Source organism: Stegodyphus dumicola, chromosome 1 (genome assembly GCF_044657685.1).
Source record: "Stegodyphus dumicola isolate Sdum_Otavi_A_Nest chromosome 1, ASM4465768v1".
NCBI classification, from domain to species: domain Eukaryota; kingdom Metazoa; phylum Arthropoda; class Arachnida; order Araneae; family Eresidae; genus Stegodyphus; species Stegodyphus dumicola.
In genome coordinates, this window is record NC_140768.1 from 111,261,509 (window position 1) to 111,281,275 (window position 19,767).

The 19,767-nt window shown below is 31.4% G+C and overlaps 1 protein-coding gene and 1 long non-coding RNA gene across 12 annotated transcripts in view; both read left to right on the forward strand.

The window, feature by feature from the left end:
* LOC118191118 (serine/threonine-protein kinase tousled-like 2) overlaps positions 1-19,767 on the forward strand; it is a 558,371-nt gene that overhangs the window by 390,011 nt on the left and 148,593 nt on the right. The window lies entirely within an intron of this gene.
* LOC146999203 (uncharacterized) lies at positions 11,665-17,810 on the forward strand. Its single transcript, XR_015041806.1, has 4 exons — positions 11,665-11,950; positions 13,021-13,130; positions 15,401-15,443; positions 17,586-17,810. It is a non-coding gene; the product is annotated as an uncharacterized LOC146999203 (long non-coding RNA).

Consider the following 19,767-nt stretch of genomic DNA (forward strand, 5'->3'; position numbering starts at 1 on the left):
ACTTCGATGAAGTAGGCAATTGATCTTTTCTGGTAGTTTACTACTTAAGGGAAAGGAGTATTTTTCGTGAAGTCAAGCGTTTCGAAGAACAGATTCTGAAATCCGACCGATGCGAAAAATCAAAGCTGTCCTAGGGTCCTACTGCGTCGTCTTCTCGTAAAGAGCTCCAGCGCTTATTTTAGTAGTTGTGCAATTCATGTTAAAGACTTATTTTCCAGGAAGGTGACTTGTTGACAAAATAATGAAACTTACCGCAAAAGAGTCCATAATCCAAACCAACTTTCGCTTGATTAAGGTATAGAGGCTTGGCATGGAACACTAAAGGCATGGAGCCCTGCTACTTCGTCTTGAGTTTCATTCTTTTTATATGAAGGGTTGCCTAGTTCATTTTTTGTCATTTTTCCCTCTTGTGTAAACGTTAAATACTAGCGAGTTTTCCACGAAATGTTCTCTGCGAAAGTTTACCTCACTTAGAAAGTGATTCGGGAATACTTTACTATAATCAGTAAAGCTATATTGGTACACTGTATGGTATCGTCCTTTAGTGTTCACGTGAAAAAACCGCTTTGGCTTGCGTGCATATTTCTGTCATACGCATACGCTATGCGTTGTTCTGTAACCAGTTACGGAAGATTCATTTGACAAATGTACCCAATTCAACAATATCAGAGTGCTGTTTCTCGTTGCAAATCACAGTAGCAGAGCTCGTTTGGAAATCGATTCGATGTAGCCATTGCTAACTGTGTCAGTGCTTTGTTAGCCAAATGCCTCGTAGAACGCATTTGGTGTGAATTGAAAGTCCGGATTTCGATTCATTGCACACAAACGAGGAAGAATATCTTCACTCATGGTGGTGCTTTTTTATTTATTTATTTATTTATTTTTTATTCTTCCCAACGATCATTTGTATTACGAGGCGTATTCGGAAACTAAGTATCGTTTTGGAAAGAAAAAAAAAATAGTAAAACAGTTTTTTCGAATCCAATTTTATTTTTACATGAAAATACATGTCTTAAACTATTTTTCAACATAGTTTCCGCCAATGATCAAACACTTGTCATAGCGGGTGACCAGTTTTTGTATACCATCGTCAAAGAAACTTCCCGCCAGTTTCGATAACCAAGACTCCACAGCATTTTTCGTGTCATCGTCAGTTCCAAAGCGCTTGCCACCAAGCTCGCGCTTCATGTGCAGGAACAAGTGATAGTCGGACGGCGCCAAGTCCGGGCTGTACGGCGGGGGATCGAACTGCTCCCAATGAAACTGTCGAATTAACGATTGAGTGACACCAGCAGTATGGGGCCGAGCATTGTCATGGAGCAACACAGTTCCTTTACTGAGCATTCCTCTTCGTTTGTTTTGAATGGCACGCCTTAGTTTTGTTAAAGTCTCACAATATCGTGCCGCATTAATGGTTTCACCTCTGGGAAGAAATTCAGTAAGCAAAACGTCTTTCCTATCCCAGAAGACAGTGCACATGATTTTTTTGTGATGACATTGTCACTTTGAACTTTTGTTTTTTCGGAGAATGAGTGTGTCTCCACTCCATCGGTTGTTGTTTCGATTCTGGTGTGAAATGACACACCCAAGTTTCATCACCTGTCACAGTTTGGTTTAAAAAGTTTTCTCCCTCATCACTGTACCGCGTGAGAAATGTCAGGGCAATACCAAGTCGCTTTGTTTTGTGAACATCAGTGAGCATTTTTGAAACCCATCGGGAACACAGTTTGCGATAATTCAAGCTGTCAGACACAATTTCGAACAAAACAGTACGTGAAATTTGTGGAAATGCCTCTGAAAGAGTTGTCATTATGAAGCGTCTGTTCTCATGAATTGCTTCATCAACTTTCCTTACCAAATCATCGGTGACAACAGAAGGGCGTGGACATTTGTTCGACCTGCATTAAACATTCTTACCCACTTTCTCACCATTCCATCACTTATCGCGTATTCACCGTAAACTTCTGTCACTTGACGATAAATTTCGGCCGGTTTAACATTCCTCGCGTTCAAAAATTTAATCACGGCACGAATCTCACAGTCAGCGGGAGAACTAATTGTCTTAAACATTTTGAATGTGCACAGCAAACTGAAAACACAACATAGAGCAACCAAAATGGCGACAATTGAAAATCAGTGAACAAGAAAGACTAATGCTCATGCGCGGGACGCCTACCACAGCGCTGCGACGGCGCTAGAATGAAACGGTGCTTAGTTTCCGAATACGCTACGTAGAAGGGAAGAACGTTGTCAGTATAATTGCAAATAACGTGCTTATTTGCTGTGGTTGAGCAGTATTCGATGCATCAACGAGTAAAGTATTCCAATATGCAACGTTTTCAAGAAGATTTAATTCTTGGCAAGCTTCACGATACGTGGTACATACTTGACCGTTTAGTATTGTCAGTTTTTGGAAGAGTGTTGGTCAACGTATGTTGATTAACAGTAATAGCAAGTAAATGCATTCTAAATTGTCTGGATGAACAGTGTACAGACGGCCTAACGCATCAGTCGAATATGAATTAGGATGTACTGTAACTGCTTTACCTCGTTTGCGACATTGAAATTTTTTCGTTGGAGCATTCCATGTGTAGTATTTTGTCACTTCAGAGTAAGGTAGCGTCTTTCCAATCATCTCATCCACACTTAATGAGAAAAATGTAATTAACGTTCTTGGCGGTGGTGTCAGTACTCTTGCACGTGCATTCTTCTGTTTCTATCCATTTTTAAGGTGCACTGCCAAATTAACAATTGTTTCATTGCGTCATACTTCTTCATTACTATTAATGTAGCGTCATAATTGATATTGGTCGATTTCATTAATAGATTAAACTGCCATATCGTTTCATTTGACTTATTTGCAAATGTACTTAATCGGTTTCGCGGAATTGCAATACTCAACATTGATACGTGTTCGAGAGTAATGGGGAATACGGTCCAATACAACAATTATGGACGTCAACATCATTGATTCGTACTTTTAATGTATTGGATTTGCCGCCATCTTCAGTTGGTCGTCGACTATAGAGTGGATATTCATCATTAACAGTGGCAGTATCGGCAAGTAAGTCATTTGGTTATTGTTTCGTGCATTTTCCACCAGACTTGCATAGTAAATTGTTGTTGAGTAAGCCACATGAGCATAATCATGTTTTTTTGGTGACACTTTAAACAAGCCCGGATCAATATTGACATCTGGATTTCCGCTGAGATAATTTGATAGTTTGATCTAGTGTGACTTTTTCGATGCACCAAATCAAAATGTGTGCATGGGGCAATCCTCTTTTGCCATTCAATGGAAAACATCCAACAACGTGTCTGTTCTTAAACATGATGCTTAACAATGAAATCCATCAAAGATTTCAATTTTTATTTGAACGCATGTGCGGAAATATGACGATCCGATGATGATTGCCCAGTAAAAAGTTCTTTTATTTCATCCACACAAAAATGTACATAAATATAATGAACAAATCTGGGGGCGGCCCATACGCACAAACATATGTCATTGCATCTTGAGCATGTGCCGTGGAGTTCCTGTAAATATGGGGCCGGAAGTATGAGCATTTTTACTTGGTTTGATTTAATAGAATGCATAGGAGTTGTTCGGTTTCGACTTTCGAATGCATATCGGTGTATTGATGGATTAATTTTCAGCGTTTTCACGAATTATCAGTCGATATGAATAGTAATTCATGTCACTGACTTTCTTGTTCGTTTCCTCATCTGTTGTCATTGATACATCATTTCTCAAATTGATGCTGAATAGATATCCATCTTCCGCCTGCCAAAATAAAATCGGATATTGTAATCCCTTTTGTGAGTGATGAGTTTCTGAGACTTGAACATCACCATTTCTGCGGTGAAGAATTATATCAGCAAGTTAATTTCTTCGCCATTTATAGCAATCGCCACTTCATCGATTGTTGGTGCATTGTAATATCTTAATATCTTTCGTGTTGGTCGACAGGTGTTTTGTCTGCTCTAACTACAACTTTGTAGTTATCAGCTGGCATTTGTTCAAGGGCCGTTCTGAACAATTAAATTAATTCGTTATGTTGATCAAATAAAGTTTGTAATCCAGCAACAATTTCCCGTTCGACAACTTTGAGCGATTAGCTCATCAGGGTTTCCGATGAAATACATTTGAAGAAATTTGTGATCAGCATTCGGCAGTTGTAGCACTCATCCTGCACGATGATAAATTTTCCCTTTGAATGTTGGCATGTTCGCTCACGATTATTTGTTGCACCCATTTTTGCATCATGTTGCTTGTTTGTTTCTGAAGCTCGTGATGCCATTTTCTTTCATTCTTGAGATGTAGATTGAGCAATCGATTTTCGTTTTGGTGGCATAATTGATTTTGCAGCGAAAGTACTGCTTTGTGACACTATTACAAATTCACTTTGCAAAAAGAAAACGCGTGTGATATAATAACACGCACGTTATTGTGTACCTGTTAATGCGTGAAAAATTAAATATTTTACGCTTTTCTGAACGATGACATACGTTAAATTATTTTAATTTATGCAGTGGCAACACATTTCTCTTAAATAGCAGAGTCTGTATTTAACCTGAGTGGAATTTTGTCTTCAATTTTTAATCTACCAGGTAACCAAGAAAGTCGATGCGCTTTTCGTGCTCATCATAAATGGCTCACAAAAATCTTAAAACACATTATTTTGTTCTTCGAGATAATCATTTTGGCTTCAGTTACATGTGTCTAACGTGATACAAGCTTATAAACGGTCATTTTGAAAAACCCCATTTTTCTGGAGTCTAAAAATCATGATTTTCAGCCTTTGTGACATCGTCGCGTTTTCGGAACTGCTGTCCCACAGATGGTTGGTTATCCATGCCTAAAAACAGGTAATGGAGCGATGTCCGGGGATAGGGTTGGCTGAGGCAGAACTTTCCAGTGTTTGGATCAACTCTTTGATCGCTTTTGCTGTATGAGGTCTGGCATTATCGTGCAAGAGAAGTACCCACCCCTCTTCCGTTGACAAGTGCTGGCTGCTTCTGGTGCAGTGTAGCTGAAACGTTTTGCAACTGTAACGAGTATACCTCGGCTGTTATGGTTTTTACGCTTTCTAGATATTCAGAGTGAACTATCCCAGCCCTGGTCCACCAAACACTCAGCATTACCTTCTTCTGGTGAATGTCCGGTTTAGCAGCGCGTAAGATCGAACCAGAAGACGGCCGACGATGTTTCGTCTTCTTGTTATCATACAATTATCCATTTTTCATCATATGTTAGGGTTTGGTCCAGGAACGAAGCTTTATTATAGCGCGACAGCAATGACAAGCAGATGCTCAACCGCTGGAGGTTGTTTTCCTCGGAACAAGACATGAAAAACCCATTTGCTTAGTTTTTATGTCATCCCAAGGTTATGAAAATGTGATCGAATGGTTTCGTCAAATACTTTAAACCTCCGTTCAAGATTCTGGCAGGTTTCATTTGCTCCTCCAGCTGGACTTTGTCGAGTGTAGATGGGTGAGAAATACAAGGCTTGTTTTTAAGTCTCTCGTCTTTGGCAGGAAATGGGCTGAACCACTTTTGAGCAGTCTGTTCACTCACTGACGTATATCCAAACGCGGTGCATATTTTTCTAACGGCCTCCGTAGCTTTGTTTCCTAATTTGTGCTCGTAAAGCAAAATAGGCCTGAAAAATCTCCTTTTCCTGCGACATGTTCTTTCGACCACCAGCGGCCGAGCGGTGAACACTAGTAGTTCGGTTCGAGGTTGGAGTCCCGTGAACGGGCTGGCTGCAGGGGTGTTTTCGTGGTTTTCCCCATGTGTAACGTGTGTACGAGCCGGTTTCCCTTAGAAAGTCCTCCACTATGGCATCCCTCCCCTTAGGCAGATAGCCCTCGAGGCTTTGCCGTAATTAAATAACCTAACCTAATCTAACTTACAAAACCGATAGCGAAACGTGCGATGCACTGAACAACTCTCTACTGTATCAGGTTTGAAAGGAATGTAAACAAACGGCGTCATCAGAATCACTTTGACTACACTAACGCGCCAAAAGTAATTCTTCTCGAAAAACCGCACGAATATTTTTGATTAACTTATACTTCCTGATGAGATACAGAGTTCAAATTTTGTATACACAAAGTCTTTATCGATGCGAAATGGCTTTTTCAAAGTTCGAGTTAGTTTTTTTTTTTTTTTTTTTTTTTTTTTTTTTTTTTTTTTTTAATGCCTAAACAATTTTTCGCATACATCTTCGTTTACCGGAACTAAAGCATATCAAAATTTTACCATTTGTATCATTGACTGCGGGGGGGGGGATCTTTTCAATGAAACTTGTATGAAAATCTTAACCAACATTTTGAATTTCCCCATTTTTTGGACTATTTAAAGTTTATACTTTTGAAATTTCAACATCTAAAAATGTATCGGATATAAAGTTTTAAAATAAGCTATTATTTGCCTCCTTTTTAAATAAAAATGATAAAAAAAGTATTATTTGTGTGATTTTCTGCATACTATAAAAAAAGTCTGTTGCATTTTGAAGCAGAGGAAAGAAAAATATTTTTTTTATTAAAAAAGTTATGTTTCATTCTTCTTTTTAAGTCTCATTGTTTGTAGAAACATTGTACCTTAACATTTCAGTAAAAAGACTACAAATACGAAAAGGAATTTTTGTCTTAAAAATTTCATATCAAATCAAACTACCTGCTACAGTTTAAGTAAAATTATAGGAGAAAAAATCGGCATATGGTTAACAGTAGCTATATATATCGATTAAAATTGTTTTCAGCTTTTTAGAATTAGTATAATTGTTAAATGGGTCATCTAAATGCAATTTCCGTGTATTAAGAAACATTTTTTCTCTCCGCATTCGCTCGTGCTTCAATAAATCGAGATCTTTTTTAATGAAATTTAAATATTCAGACAGTAATTGGTAATTTTTATCAGTATAATATATATTGAATATAGTTATTATATATCAGTTATATCATTATAGTTTAAATAGGAATTGGTCTTATTTGAATCAATTTTTGGTCTTGTTTCAATCAGTAACTGGGAATGTAACAAAGAATTGTCTATTTTTTATAATAGCCATTTTAATTTCTTCATTATTTTCCGTCGTCAAGATATTAATTCGCCATCGACTATGTTAATAAGTAATGATAGTGAAATCAACCTCTTTGTGGCATTCGTTTTCATGCCTTAAATATGTGTTTTAAATCTGATAAATATGCTAGAAAACAAGTTGCTCGTAAAAATGAAGAACTTTTTGGACTAACTTCTGAACAATGGCCTATTTAAAATGGTTTCAAGATGGTCATTATTGGGAACAGTGGCGTCCGAGTTAATTTAAATGCCACTGGAAAATGGTTCAGAGACCCGCCCTAAATCGGAAGCGAATCACAGAAAGGAATCGCACGTTAAAATATTTCCTGTGTGCTCTTTGCTCCAGTTTTCAAATAATAGAAATATTCTTAAGTCATGAATATGGTAATTGATATCTTTTTTATTCTGTGGAAAGACGGAAGAAAGAACAAGAATTAGCATTAAGGGTTAACATTTAAGAATTTTAATGAAAAGTGTTTAGATGCATTCAGATTTTCTTTGACTGCTGTGCTCAAGGTATTCGAAAATACAACAAGCATTTTTAATTCCATACCTGTAGTTTTGCTGTTACTAATTCGAGTCATGGTTTGCAAAACGTATATTTTATTATGCACGAACATTCAACAATTACGCATGAACTTCAGCCTGAAGAGAAGTACATTCTGTAGCCTATTTTAAAGCTTCCCGTTCGCATATTTCACAAGTGCACATCTGTGCAGCCACCGAGGGAGTGGCTTCTAGGATGGACCAATGAGCATCCAGTAATATTTCTGTCATGTCACATGACCTTTCGTGCTTTAAGATTTAAGCAGGATGGTTGAAAATATTCTGCCAAGCAATTTTCTGTACAAAATAATTAAAGTATCGTCGATTACTTCTGAAACTTTCCATTGCGAAGTTAGATCAAATATAGGAAATTATGAAGATTTCACTACCTGGTTGAAATATATACAAATACATGTTATATACACTTCGCAAAAATATCGATGTGAAATATTAGTTAATAAGTGGTAAATAAGATGAAGGAAGAAATATGTGATAAACATTTGAGCCCAAATGCAATCTTTACATAAAACTATGTGTATGAGAAAAAATATTTACACCAATTATGTAAATAGAAGTCAGCACTTTTTATTGCAGTCTGTATGAAAAAGATGTTCTATAATAATAACCAATGCAGAATTTTATTCAAAACGAACTTTACTAATTTGCATTCGTATACATTTAGTGCGTTAAATTTCGCATTTAATAAATGCTCACTCTTAAATGTACTGTCTACACAAGATATACTCATCAAACAAAGTGAATTTATCGTATTCACAACGAGTATTTTCAATTTATTCACATATAATTTTTAATGTTAACAACAGATATAATCAGATCATATGTATTCTGAATCTTACATTTTAAAAATAAAAAAAAAAAAAAAAAAAAAAAAAATGCACGCACTGAAGTAAGAAAACACTAGATTCATTGTAACACTTTGTCATTCTCAGCTCAATTTAAAAAAATATACACTTGAATTCTCTTAATCCACATAATATGTCGTGAACATCAATCCTAATTAATATTAATGCGTGATAAAAATCGCGAAAGTGAAATGTCAGCGATTAATCAAACTCAGAAAACGAAAGCGCTATGAGATTTTCTACTATTACGCCATACATTTATAACTGCTAAACAAAAGCAAATTAAAACGTAAACAACATACACTCACATGCACGAAGATTTAGCGTCACAAGAGCAATAGCAGCTCATTGGTCCATTTTCGAAACTCCTCCCTCAGTGGCTACTCTGATGTGCACTTGTGAAATATGCTTCCCGTTCTAATCGCTGCCATGTGTTTCTGTGTAAATCTTGAATCTTCTTTTTAAAGCGTCAGTGTCACTAGAAGTATATTATATTAAAGTTTCGATTAAAATTAGTACAGATACAAGTACGAAGAGTTAGCTAGTTAAAGAACATCTATGAAATTTTGGGATTACGTTCCTACAAAATCGGAAGTTAAAAGAAAGCATTCTTACTGCTGAATATACAGTTCTTCCGAAGATAAGATAATAACGCATGGAATGTTCACATAACTGCTTGATTCCAATGTAGATCTTATCTTTTAACCGTTTGCACGGCCAGCCGCCTACAGTAGTTATCGTTTAAAAAAAAAAAAAAAAAAAAAATGAAAGTTTTCAAATTTTATATTATGCCCAAAGGGGCTTTTTTAACATTTTTATGTGTTAAATGTATTTATTAAATATGTTCTTCGAACTTAAACTATAAAATTCAATTCAACAGCAGTATTACAAAAAAAAAAAAAAAAAAAAAAAAAAAAAAAAAAAAAAAAAGAAACCTCGCGCCTAAAATATCCGTGCTTGAAGATGCACGCGATGTTAATGGAACGCTTTGAAATCGTTGAATTGTTATTCAAAAATTCGTTAAAGTTTTACAAAATATGAAATAGACTATAAAACAAATACCAAATTTGGGCTTCCAGATGCCCGTATTCATGTGGAGGGCTACATCATTCAGAATTTGATGCCTAGCTTATTTTTTCACAATGCGAGAAACATACATACATTCATGCAGATTCTTCATTATTTAATTTCTTTAAATATAATGCAGGGCTCTAATATTTGGTGGCAACAATTTGAAAAGTAAACCCACATTTAAAATTTTCCCTTGAATGTATTATTAATTTAATGCATTTAAATTTTTATCAAGTAAATAATTTATTAAAATAACTGTTCATATGATTAAAAAATGTGTTTACAGTTTCTTAAGTAAGCTAAATTTAAAAAAAAAATACACTTAAAATATAATAATTTGCTCAATGACAACATTCTGAGAAATGTATGTGCACGAGGAAGATAAAGACTTTTTTGTATGTTTCATGCGTAGGCAACATTTGTTAAGGCAACTGCATGCATGACAGAATAATGTAAAGTAAAAATAACAAACGAAGGAATAAAGAGAGAATGGAGAATTAGTATAAATGGAGTAAGCCTCCTCCGTATGCCCCGTGCAATGAAATTTGAGTCCTGAAACGTCACGGTATGGATGTCACGATTTATCATACCCGCTGCCATAGGCGAGCTTCTACTTGTTTTGTTTATATTTTAATCGGTGTTATCTACATGTTAACTTTCATTTTTGAATGTGTATAAGTCTGCCATTCTCATTTTAATGCTTAACATAAATGATTTTCTCCTTAGTGAATAGAAAAATCACAAATATTCCAAATAATTGTTTCAAATTCAATAAAATATAGGTACACGAAAATGTATAAATGGTATAACTATATGACATGATAAAACCCAGGCAGCACGTCTCCAAAAATATACGTATAATTTTGGTGAAATAAGGGTATGGTATTTTTTGCACGTTACTTTTACGAAATTTATACGAATGAAAAAGACTGAAGTTACTGTTAACTCTTGATCGTTATTTTTACGAAAATTATACGAATCCGAATGTACTGATAAAACTACCGCCATGATGGTATATTTTATTCGTCACTTTTACGCATATTATACGAATCCGAATGTTCTGAAAGAAACTATTGCCTTTATGGTATATTTCATTCGTCACTTTTACGGATATTATACGAAGTCTAAAAAGATTGAAAATGAAGTTTATTAATTCAAAATATTTAGTGTATTTCTGGCATTTCACTTTGTTTTCCTTGTCCACGAACATGAAAAAAGGGGCATTCATATATGAGGCTAAAATTTTTCTATAAATTTTAACTTGTAAGCTAAATCTTTACGTGCATTTTTGCAAAAAATTATATTTTCTTAATTCAAACATCTTCAAAATAACTTATTTATTTTCTTATATCAAATTTGTTATTTTTATTCATATCAACACTTATATTAATTTACACAATTTAATTTCTTTTATGAAAATCCTATTACCATTTAACTGGAATAATTAATTAATTTAACTGTATATTAAATTTGTGTACTTACTGAGTTTGGTACAATACTCTCCTTATTTTATTTAGCAAATGTGGGCAATTGGATTGGAATAAGACTAGCAAATCTTTCATGTCGAGGAATAGAATAATAAATACAGCAGAAGATGCTCGAAAACGTTTAACTTCTTGAACAATAGTTTAATGTAGACCAAAAGATCATTAATTAATCAAAGATATACTAATATTTTTATTTAATAATAATAATAATAACTCTACGAAATTGCAAGCTGAATCCTGATATTTTACATATATTTCAGTTCCTTTAATCTTTGTTATAAAAATCATATGAGGCTAATTTTTTTAAATTTTGTTTAATGTACGGAAAAAATGATATAGCGATTTTAATAATTTTTATATGATGAAAAAATTAATAAATAATGTAAATAAATAATTATATTATATTTTATATTTTTCCTGAAACAGTTAAAGACATTCTTAATATGGAGATCTACAGAATAAGTACAAGGGTCCAGTTAAATGAACTCAAAATTTGCATAGTTAATTTTACGCTATAAAAATTAACCGGATTTACGATTATACACTGAGCATGCGCATATACAGACATTTCTATTTTTCGTAGAAAAATTTAATTATCACCTTAATACAGAGATGCTGTGAATATAAATTTATACAATGCAAAAGTAAGTTTATTTCATATGCTAATTTAGAGGCTTTCTTAATATGTTTAATTATAAAGAAAAAAAAAGCGTTGCAATTCTTGTTCACTGACCAATGGCAAAGCAGACACTTTCTACTTCCGGTTGTGGCGGGATATTTGTGAAGTCAGCACTCAGCAATGGTGGTCGAAAAGAATGGTAAAGTCGCAAAGAATACTGTTTGTTCGTGGATTGGCGTTTGTGACAGAATCCGTCGAAGTTACTAATTATTTGAAGAAAGTAAGTGAATATTTTATATTTTCAGTGTTTAATACTCGTACTTTTTTCACCTATATAAAATTTTATAAATAGCGTCTGTGTAGGAAATGTGATTTTTCTTTTGTGTACGTGCCTAATGATTCATTTTCAGGATTTGGTACTGTTAAATTTTGCACTAGTCTGTTTCTTACTGTTTGTGTCACTCCTTTTTGTATGTGTCTCACCTTTTTATAGTTATATTATTTTTACTCAAACGTTTTAATATTTATCTTAAAGCATACTGTAATTAAGCAGGAAATAGCTTTTAATGGAAAAAGAAAGGCAATATTAACATGACTAATTGTTCAGAAATCTGTTATGGAAATGTTATCTACCTTATGCCAAAAAATAAAGCATGTAACTTTCATTTATTTATGAAATTCAAAATTTTTTATTTGCTTAGTGCTTTCCCTAAAAATAATTTAATTTCTTATTTTTGAATTTAGTTTTATAAATTTGCTTTAATATATAATCTTTAACTCAAAGATATTGTGCTATTAAAAAAGGAAACTTTATGCCATAGAAACACAGGTACTTTGTTCCAAATCTGTGTTCATTTTTTTTTTTATATATATATACTGAAATTTTATGCACTAGTAATTACTGAAATATATCCTTTCATGAATAATAAGTAAGTCCTAAGTCCTTTCATGAATGCATTTCTTTTTTGTTTGTTTGATTTTGTTGTTTTAAAAGATCTGCCATAGTTAAAGAAAGAAAATAAAGTAAGAATGCTTTACTTTCAGTTTTGAATAAATTTATTACTATTTACTGCAGCTTCAAGTTTCTCTAAACATAATTTTCGAAGTCAAAACTTGATAGTTATGTTGATTATTAGATTTGCATGAAAAAATTTATTGAAAAATTAGTATTTGATCTAAAATACCTTAAATTATTTGAATTATATTTTACTAAATCATGTATTTTGATATAACTAGATAGTTAAAAAAATTTAAATTGTAAATGTGCAGAAATGCTTATATAAAACCAAGAAATTGTTTATATTTTTGTTGCTTTTTCCCTTGTAAATTAATTATATATATATATTACAGTCTGGGGAGTCAGCACCCTGCTGAATTGTAGTAAACGAGATGTCCAATCTACTAGACCATCAAAGATGCAGATTTGGATTTTCTATTTCATAGTTATTGAAATCATAATGGTATGTTTGTTTAAATTAGTACTGTTTATGAATGTGATAAAAATAAATTCTGATAAGATAAGAAATTATTTATTTTCTGTTAATTATGAACTGTAAATAATGTAACCAATTTTCTTCATAGTATATTTACTAAACTCTTTTTTTTTTTTTTTTTTTTTTTTTTTTAATAAAAGGGAGGTAGTCTTATTTATACAATTCTTGCAGAGATACCAAGAAATAAAACATTTCAGGAATTTTCACTCAGTATATCTTGATGTGTAAAATCGTGTTGTTCAATGCCATATTACTTTTTCACAGGAAAGTAATTTTATTGATCTAACATATGCATAAATCAAACTTTTTTAAGAATGATTACAGTTTCTAAGCTAACTTAAAATTTTCAGATTTAGAAAATGTATGTTTAATGTAGCATTAGTTTTCCATGGAATAGAAAAGGTTTTCAAAATGTTCAGTTGTTAGAGGGAAATAATATAAATGAGATTGTCCTGATACAGTTTCAGCTGGAAATGAAACTGAATTTTCGGATAGTGAAGATTTCATTTAAGAATTCTGATAAAACTGATTAATGTAAATCCTCTGCATTTAAAAATTCTAATAAAACTGATTAATGTAAATCCTCTGCATTTAAAAATTCTAATAAAACTGATTAATGTAAATCCTCTGCATTTAAAAATTCTAATAAAACTGATTAATGTAAATCCTCTGCATTTAAAAATTCTAATAAAACTGATTAATGTAAATCCTCTGCATTTAAGAATTCTAATGAAACTGAATAATGTAAATCCTGTGATTCATGTAGGTATTCTTCTGTTATCAGGACCAGATTCAGAAATGTGTGTTTATATGCATGCATTTTTAAATGTAGGTGCTCGTGTGTGCATGTGTATATTCTTTATGTATGTATGTGTATACTTTACACATATATGCGCATACATGCATATACACATGCTTACATATCTACAGTGGAACCCTGAGATACGAGTTTAATTCGTTCCAGCATTCAACTGGTATAGCGAATTTCTCGTATCTAGAAACAAGCTTCCCCATTGAAAATAATGGAAATTCAGTTAACCCGTTCCACACCCCAAAAAATATCAACATTTTAATATCAAGTCAATTTTTCCTAATAAATAACACTGGTAAATAATATAACAATGGTTTAACTTTGTTACCAACATTTTAACTCATTCTCATTAATCCACACCAACAACAGCTTCTCAACATCTAGGAATACTTTTATGGTGCTTGGAAGCAAGGATAATTCCTTTGGCTACATCAGGTTTCTTAATTTCTTCCTGCTTCTTCAGAATAGTATAGATTTTCGATGTTGAAAGACTGCAAGTCTTTGCCAATTCCGTCACCATGCTTATGTTTATCTACGATTTCTTTCTTGATATCGACGGCCATGGCCTCCTTATTTTTTTTTGCAGCACTATCTGAGGCAACAATCTTCTTGCGAGGCATCTTGAAATAATTATTTTCACGTTAAATGTCAAAACAATTAACTTGCAAGTGCACAAACGCGTATATAAAATAACACTGAGTGATCTGACGAGGGGATTCCCCGAGTTGAGCCGGATAGGGAAATGGCGCCACCCATACCAACAGCCTGGCTCATTGCTCATTACTCGAATTAATCTTGTATTTTGCTCATACTTTCCTCGTATCTCGAGGTTTCATTGTACATTTCTGAATCCCGTCCTAATAACGGAGGAGTACCTTTGCCAGTATTGCAACAGAGCTAGAATGAATTATTGTGTTAAATATGTGGAAATTGCATGCTTAAAGTACTGTTATTTTCTAAAAATATTATGTATGTCTATTTTTTACAAGAAGAAAAAATAGCTAAAAGCTGTTAATTTACTCGGATTTATTAGTCCAAAGGGGTTTTGTCCCTAAAGAACTATTGTTTTTGTTTTGCATTGGTTCACTATAAATATCTGTTTCACTTTTCAAACTGTTCCTACCAAATGTTAGAGTCCTTAGTGTGGGATTAATACTCTCTATCTTAGTGCCCTCTATAACCTATGTTAGGGTTAACCTGTATAACCTACAAGGATTGCCAGTTTAGGCGAGATATCTAGATAGTCATCATAATACGTACCTTATTTTTTATTATTTTTAAATTAAATTGAAAGTAATAAACTAGTTTTCAAGAATGGAGTTAAACTAGATTTGCATTCAACTCTGGTTTATTGTATTAATGATGTTTTGCTGTAACAAATATGAATTTTTTGTTTAAGTATAATAATTTAAAATGTTTTTTCTAGAGAATGAAGTACTGCCACTAAGGTAAAGGTGCTAACTTGCAAGGTAATTTTCTATTCTACATTAACTCAATCTTTATGTCCTGTTACAGATATATTGGCAGAAATAATGAAAACCTGACATTCAAAAAGAAAAATAATAATGTTGAATGTAGTATATTAGATGGTTAACTGAGGTTTGGGAACTCATTAATAATCTTACACATATTGAGTATGAATAACTTTGACAATTACCGGTATTTTCAATAGTATAAAATTAGGCAAGAAAGCAGTTTTAGCTTAGCACCGATTTTAAATACAACTCTCTTACCAATGTTGGTTTGACGAAGGTAAAATATAATTGAATTTAATTAAGTTGGAAATACTGTCTGTCTTTCCATGAGTTAAAAAATAATTTCAAATAAAATTTCTTTTTTTCAGTTTTTCACGTTATTTGTTTAATGTTATTGTAATCTGATTTATCATATTTAGTCACATATTCCATCCCTCTTTGCACTATAGTAATATGTAATTCAAAGGACTTATCAGTTTCAGCAATATTTTTTTTTACCAGTATACATTTTTACCATAACTCTGTTTCTAAATCATATCCTGAAAAATTAAGGAGTAAAGTACACAAAGAAGGAAAATATGCAAGTAAATAATGGCATTTAGTGTTGTTTATGTGTCTAATATTTGTACTAGATTGTAAAAGTTATATAATTCTATTAGCTTTTTTAAATTATTCTTTTTGAAATTCAGGTGCTTCTTTGCACCCAAATGGTTAAAGCCCTAGTGTGACTTTGGTACTTTGATCTAACTTCTATTCCTAATAAATAATCCAGCTGCATACAGTTTACTCAATTTCTGCCATTTGTGAGGTAAACAATATTAGCTTTTTTTAAATATATCTTTTACAACTATTCCATCAGGTAGATTTCTTTCATATTTTGCCTTAATTGAGTCATCCTGCTAATTAAGAATTTATTAAAGTTAATATGTTAAGTTTTTGTGTGTATAATTCATTTTAAGTATGTGCAAGCAAATGCATACATTAACAGTTACGTAGAATTATGTTTTGGGTATCAAATTCAGAAAATTTGGAGCTGTTTTTAGAAGATTTATTAATCATTTATACTATATTAATATTAGTAAAAAAATTCTGTGGCTTTTATATGAGAGTATATATTTTAAAATAGCTGCATGATATGGTAGAGGTAAAAAGCTTCATGTGGATCATAAATTAATATTATGTGGCAATTTTTCATTTATTTAATAAAGAAAATATTCAAGCCCCAATTAAAATTTTTTCACTGGATTATTTGCATACAAAGTTTGCAGCAAATATTTCCTGCAACAGAAGTGACAATTTTTATTTTGCCAAGACAGGAAATTTAGTTAGTGAAAGCAGTAACCCTATTTTGAGATGTTAAACAGGAAGGCAAATTTTTGAATTTAAATTGATTTTTGAAGGAAGACTTATTTAGTCTTACTATCATTCTACGTGGCTCTTAAGTTTTTTATGGTATTTATAATTTTATTGTTATTCAGCATTCTGTTTGCTTAGAATGCACATGAATGTAGACTTGAAATATTTTATATTGCAAACTGAGATGCCATTGTTATCATAATTAAAGATTTTTGCTCTGATTTTGGAGGAATTTACTGATAATACTTTTGATTGTGTATTGGTTTCTGGTTTATTGAAATGTGTAAAATAGCCTGTTAATGCATATACGTATGTTAATGACATGTATATGTTTATGAAATATTCTGTTATATGTATATAGTGTTGTGATTAGTTTTCTGCTTACTCTTTATTTAAGAAAACGTTATCTGTAAGAAAGCGAATATTCTTTACTATATGTAGGAGTAAAATTGAAAAGGCTAATGCAATATAATTAATACAAAATTAAGTTTTTTCTCATGTACTTAAATACAAACATAGCCATTAAAGACTTTCTCAACCTTGCAGTTCTAAACAAATCTTAAGTATTTTTCACTTGAAATTATAGGCATTGTGTAAGGTATATAATTGAAGCTTACTGTGTGATAGTATGAAATTAAATTTTTAATTACTGAAATGTAAATTTTTAAATATGAAATACTCAGTGCATTTTATATACATCTTTTAATACTTCAACTATATTTAAAAACTGAAAACATCTGAAGTGTGAAATTATTACAAATTTTTCTTTTTCTTGTTTAGGAGCTGTTCTCAAAACATTGGGTGACAAAGAATTCACTTTTACAAAAATCGAGCAGGATATTAAAGACAGCGAACTATAGAACAAATATGGCGAAGCTGCATGAAGTCTATGTTGAATTTTATTATTGAAAAAAATATGCTCTTCAGATTTAATGTTAGTTTTTATTGTTTAACAGTAATTGCAGTTTTTGAATACCTGTAAAATAAACCTAATTCTTAAATTAATTTCATGTGTATTTCTTTTGCAAGTATTACAGTTCATAATACTTCAAACAACTTGAAATTTTATACTTGTTAATTTATGTGGGATATGTTCATAATAATTTTATAATTTAAATAACTCATTGTCATCATATGAGCATAATCTAAAATGCACAGCATTTGACAACAAATTAATAAAAAATTAGAAAACTTCTAATTGCTTTCTTTTGTCCAGTTGCCTCTTTTTAAATCATTTAATACCATAAAGCTATTTGATGAAAAAAATAATTGGTATGTCCACATCAACATGCACATTTAATGATGTTATAGAAAAAGTCACATGAGATAAATATTAAAAAATTCAATATTCCTAAACAAATTAACTTTTTGAAATTTTATCTGGTATATAAGATAAAATAAAGAACGTATTTAGGTAATTTTGAATTTACATAATTTTATGAACTTATTTGTGAAATTAACAGTTACCTTGTAAAAGGGAACTTTTAAAAAATACCTCAATAAAGCATTTCTTTTGTAGAGGTGAACTTTTAGTACTGATCTAATATATTTATAAGATTTTAAACTGAAAAAGACAACAATAATAGATTATAATACATTGCAAGATTGACTGATAAATGTAAAATTTTTACATATCATAATTATGTGTGTAATTAAAACAGAAGCTACTCAATTAACTTGCATGCAAATTAATATTTTCTTTAACATGTTTGGGATAAACTGAATTTTAATAAATAAATATGTATATATTTGTGTATTATCTGAAGATATGAATGAAATATTTGTGACATTAAACATTCATCTTCAAGGAAAATAAAGTCAACTTGGTAAACTATTGGAAAAGGTAAGTTATACAATTTCCTTGTCTATATTTAACAATTTTAAAATTTAGCACACTCATTCAAATAATCTAAACGTATGTTTTCTTTTGTGCTACATTCGTTTACTGAATTTGTTAATTAACTATATTGTACTTTAGATAGAAATTAACGTAGATATTCCTTGTAATTTACGGTATAAAAACTTATATATTTGATAATAATTGACCTAAATCTTCCCTGTGTTTTCTTTGCATATACGAATGACTTTGGTAAAAATTTAGTCCGATGTCTTCTCCTCTTTACTGTGTAAAGTGCACATTTTTGGTAAAAAATTTGCATAAATCTCCAATTACCTATTTACTGCATTTTTCGTAAAATGTGCTTATTTTAATCTCATTTTTTATATAAATCTATGCAAAAATGTTCTGCATATTATGATTAAAAGATAAAATTAATTTAATATCAAATTTTTACATATCCACCTTTTAGGTATGTACAGCAATATGGAATATCTATAACTGGAAAATTTAAATGCAAAAAAATTAATTTCTATTCAAAAATTACATAACACTAAAAGGCTGAAAATCACTTTTAATATTTCATTTCAAAGTGACTACAATATATGCAATAAATTTTGTAAACCTGAGTTCTATGTTTTAAATCAATTAATGCTATCGTTCATTTACATGGCATAAGAAAATGTCCTTCGGAAAAGCAAATAATTTATTTAAAGTGTTATTTAGTAATTTAAATTTAATTGTTATTTAGTGTTATTTACTAAATTTAAATTTATGAAATGAATTTAGTAAACAAAAATGCAAATGAACGATAGCATTAATTGATTTAAAACACAGAATTGATGTTTACAAAATTTATTGCATATTTTGTAGCCACTTTGAAGTGAAATATTAAAAGTAATTTTCAGCCTTTAAGTGTTACATAATTTTTTAATAGAATTTTTTTTTTTTCATTTACAAGTGCATTTAAATTTTCCAGTTATATATATTCCATATTGCTGTACATAACTAAAAGGCAGATATGTAAGCATTTGATATAAAAATTATTTTACCTTTTAATCATAGCATACAGAAAGTTTTTGCATAGATTTATATAAAAAATATGAGATTAAAATAAGTACATTT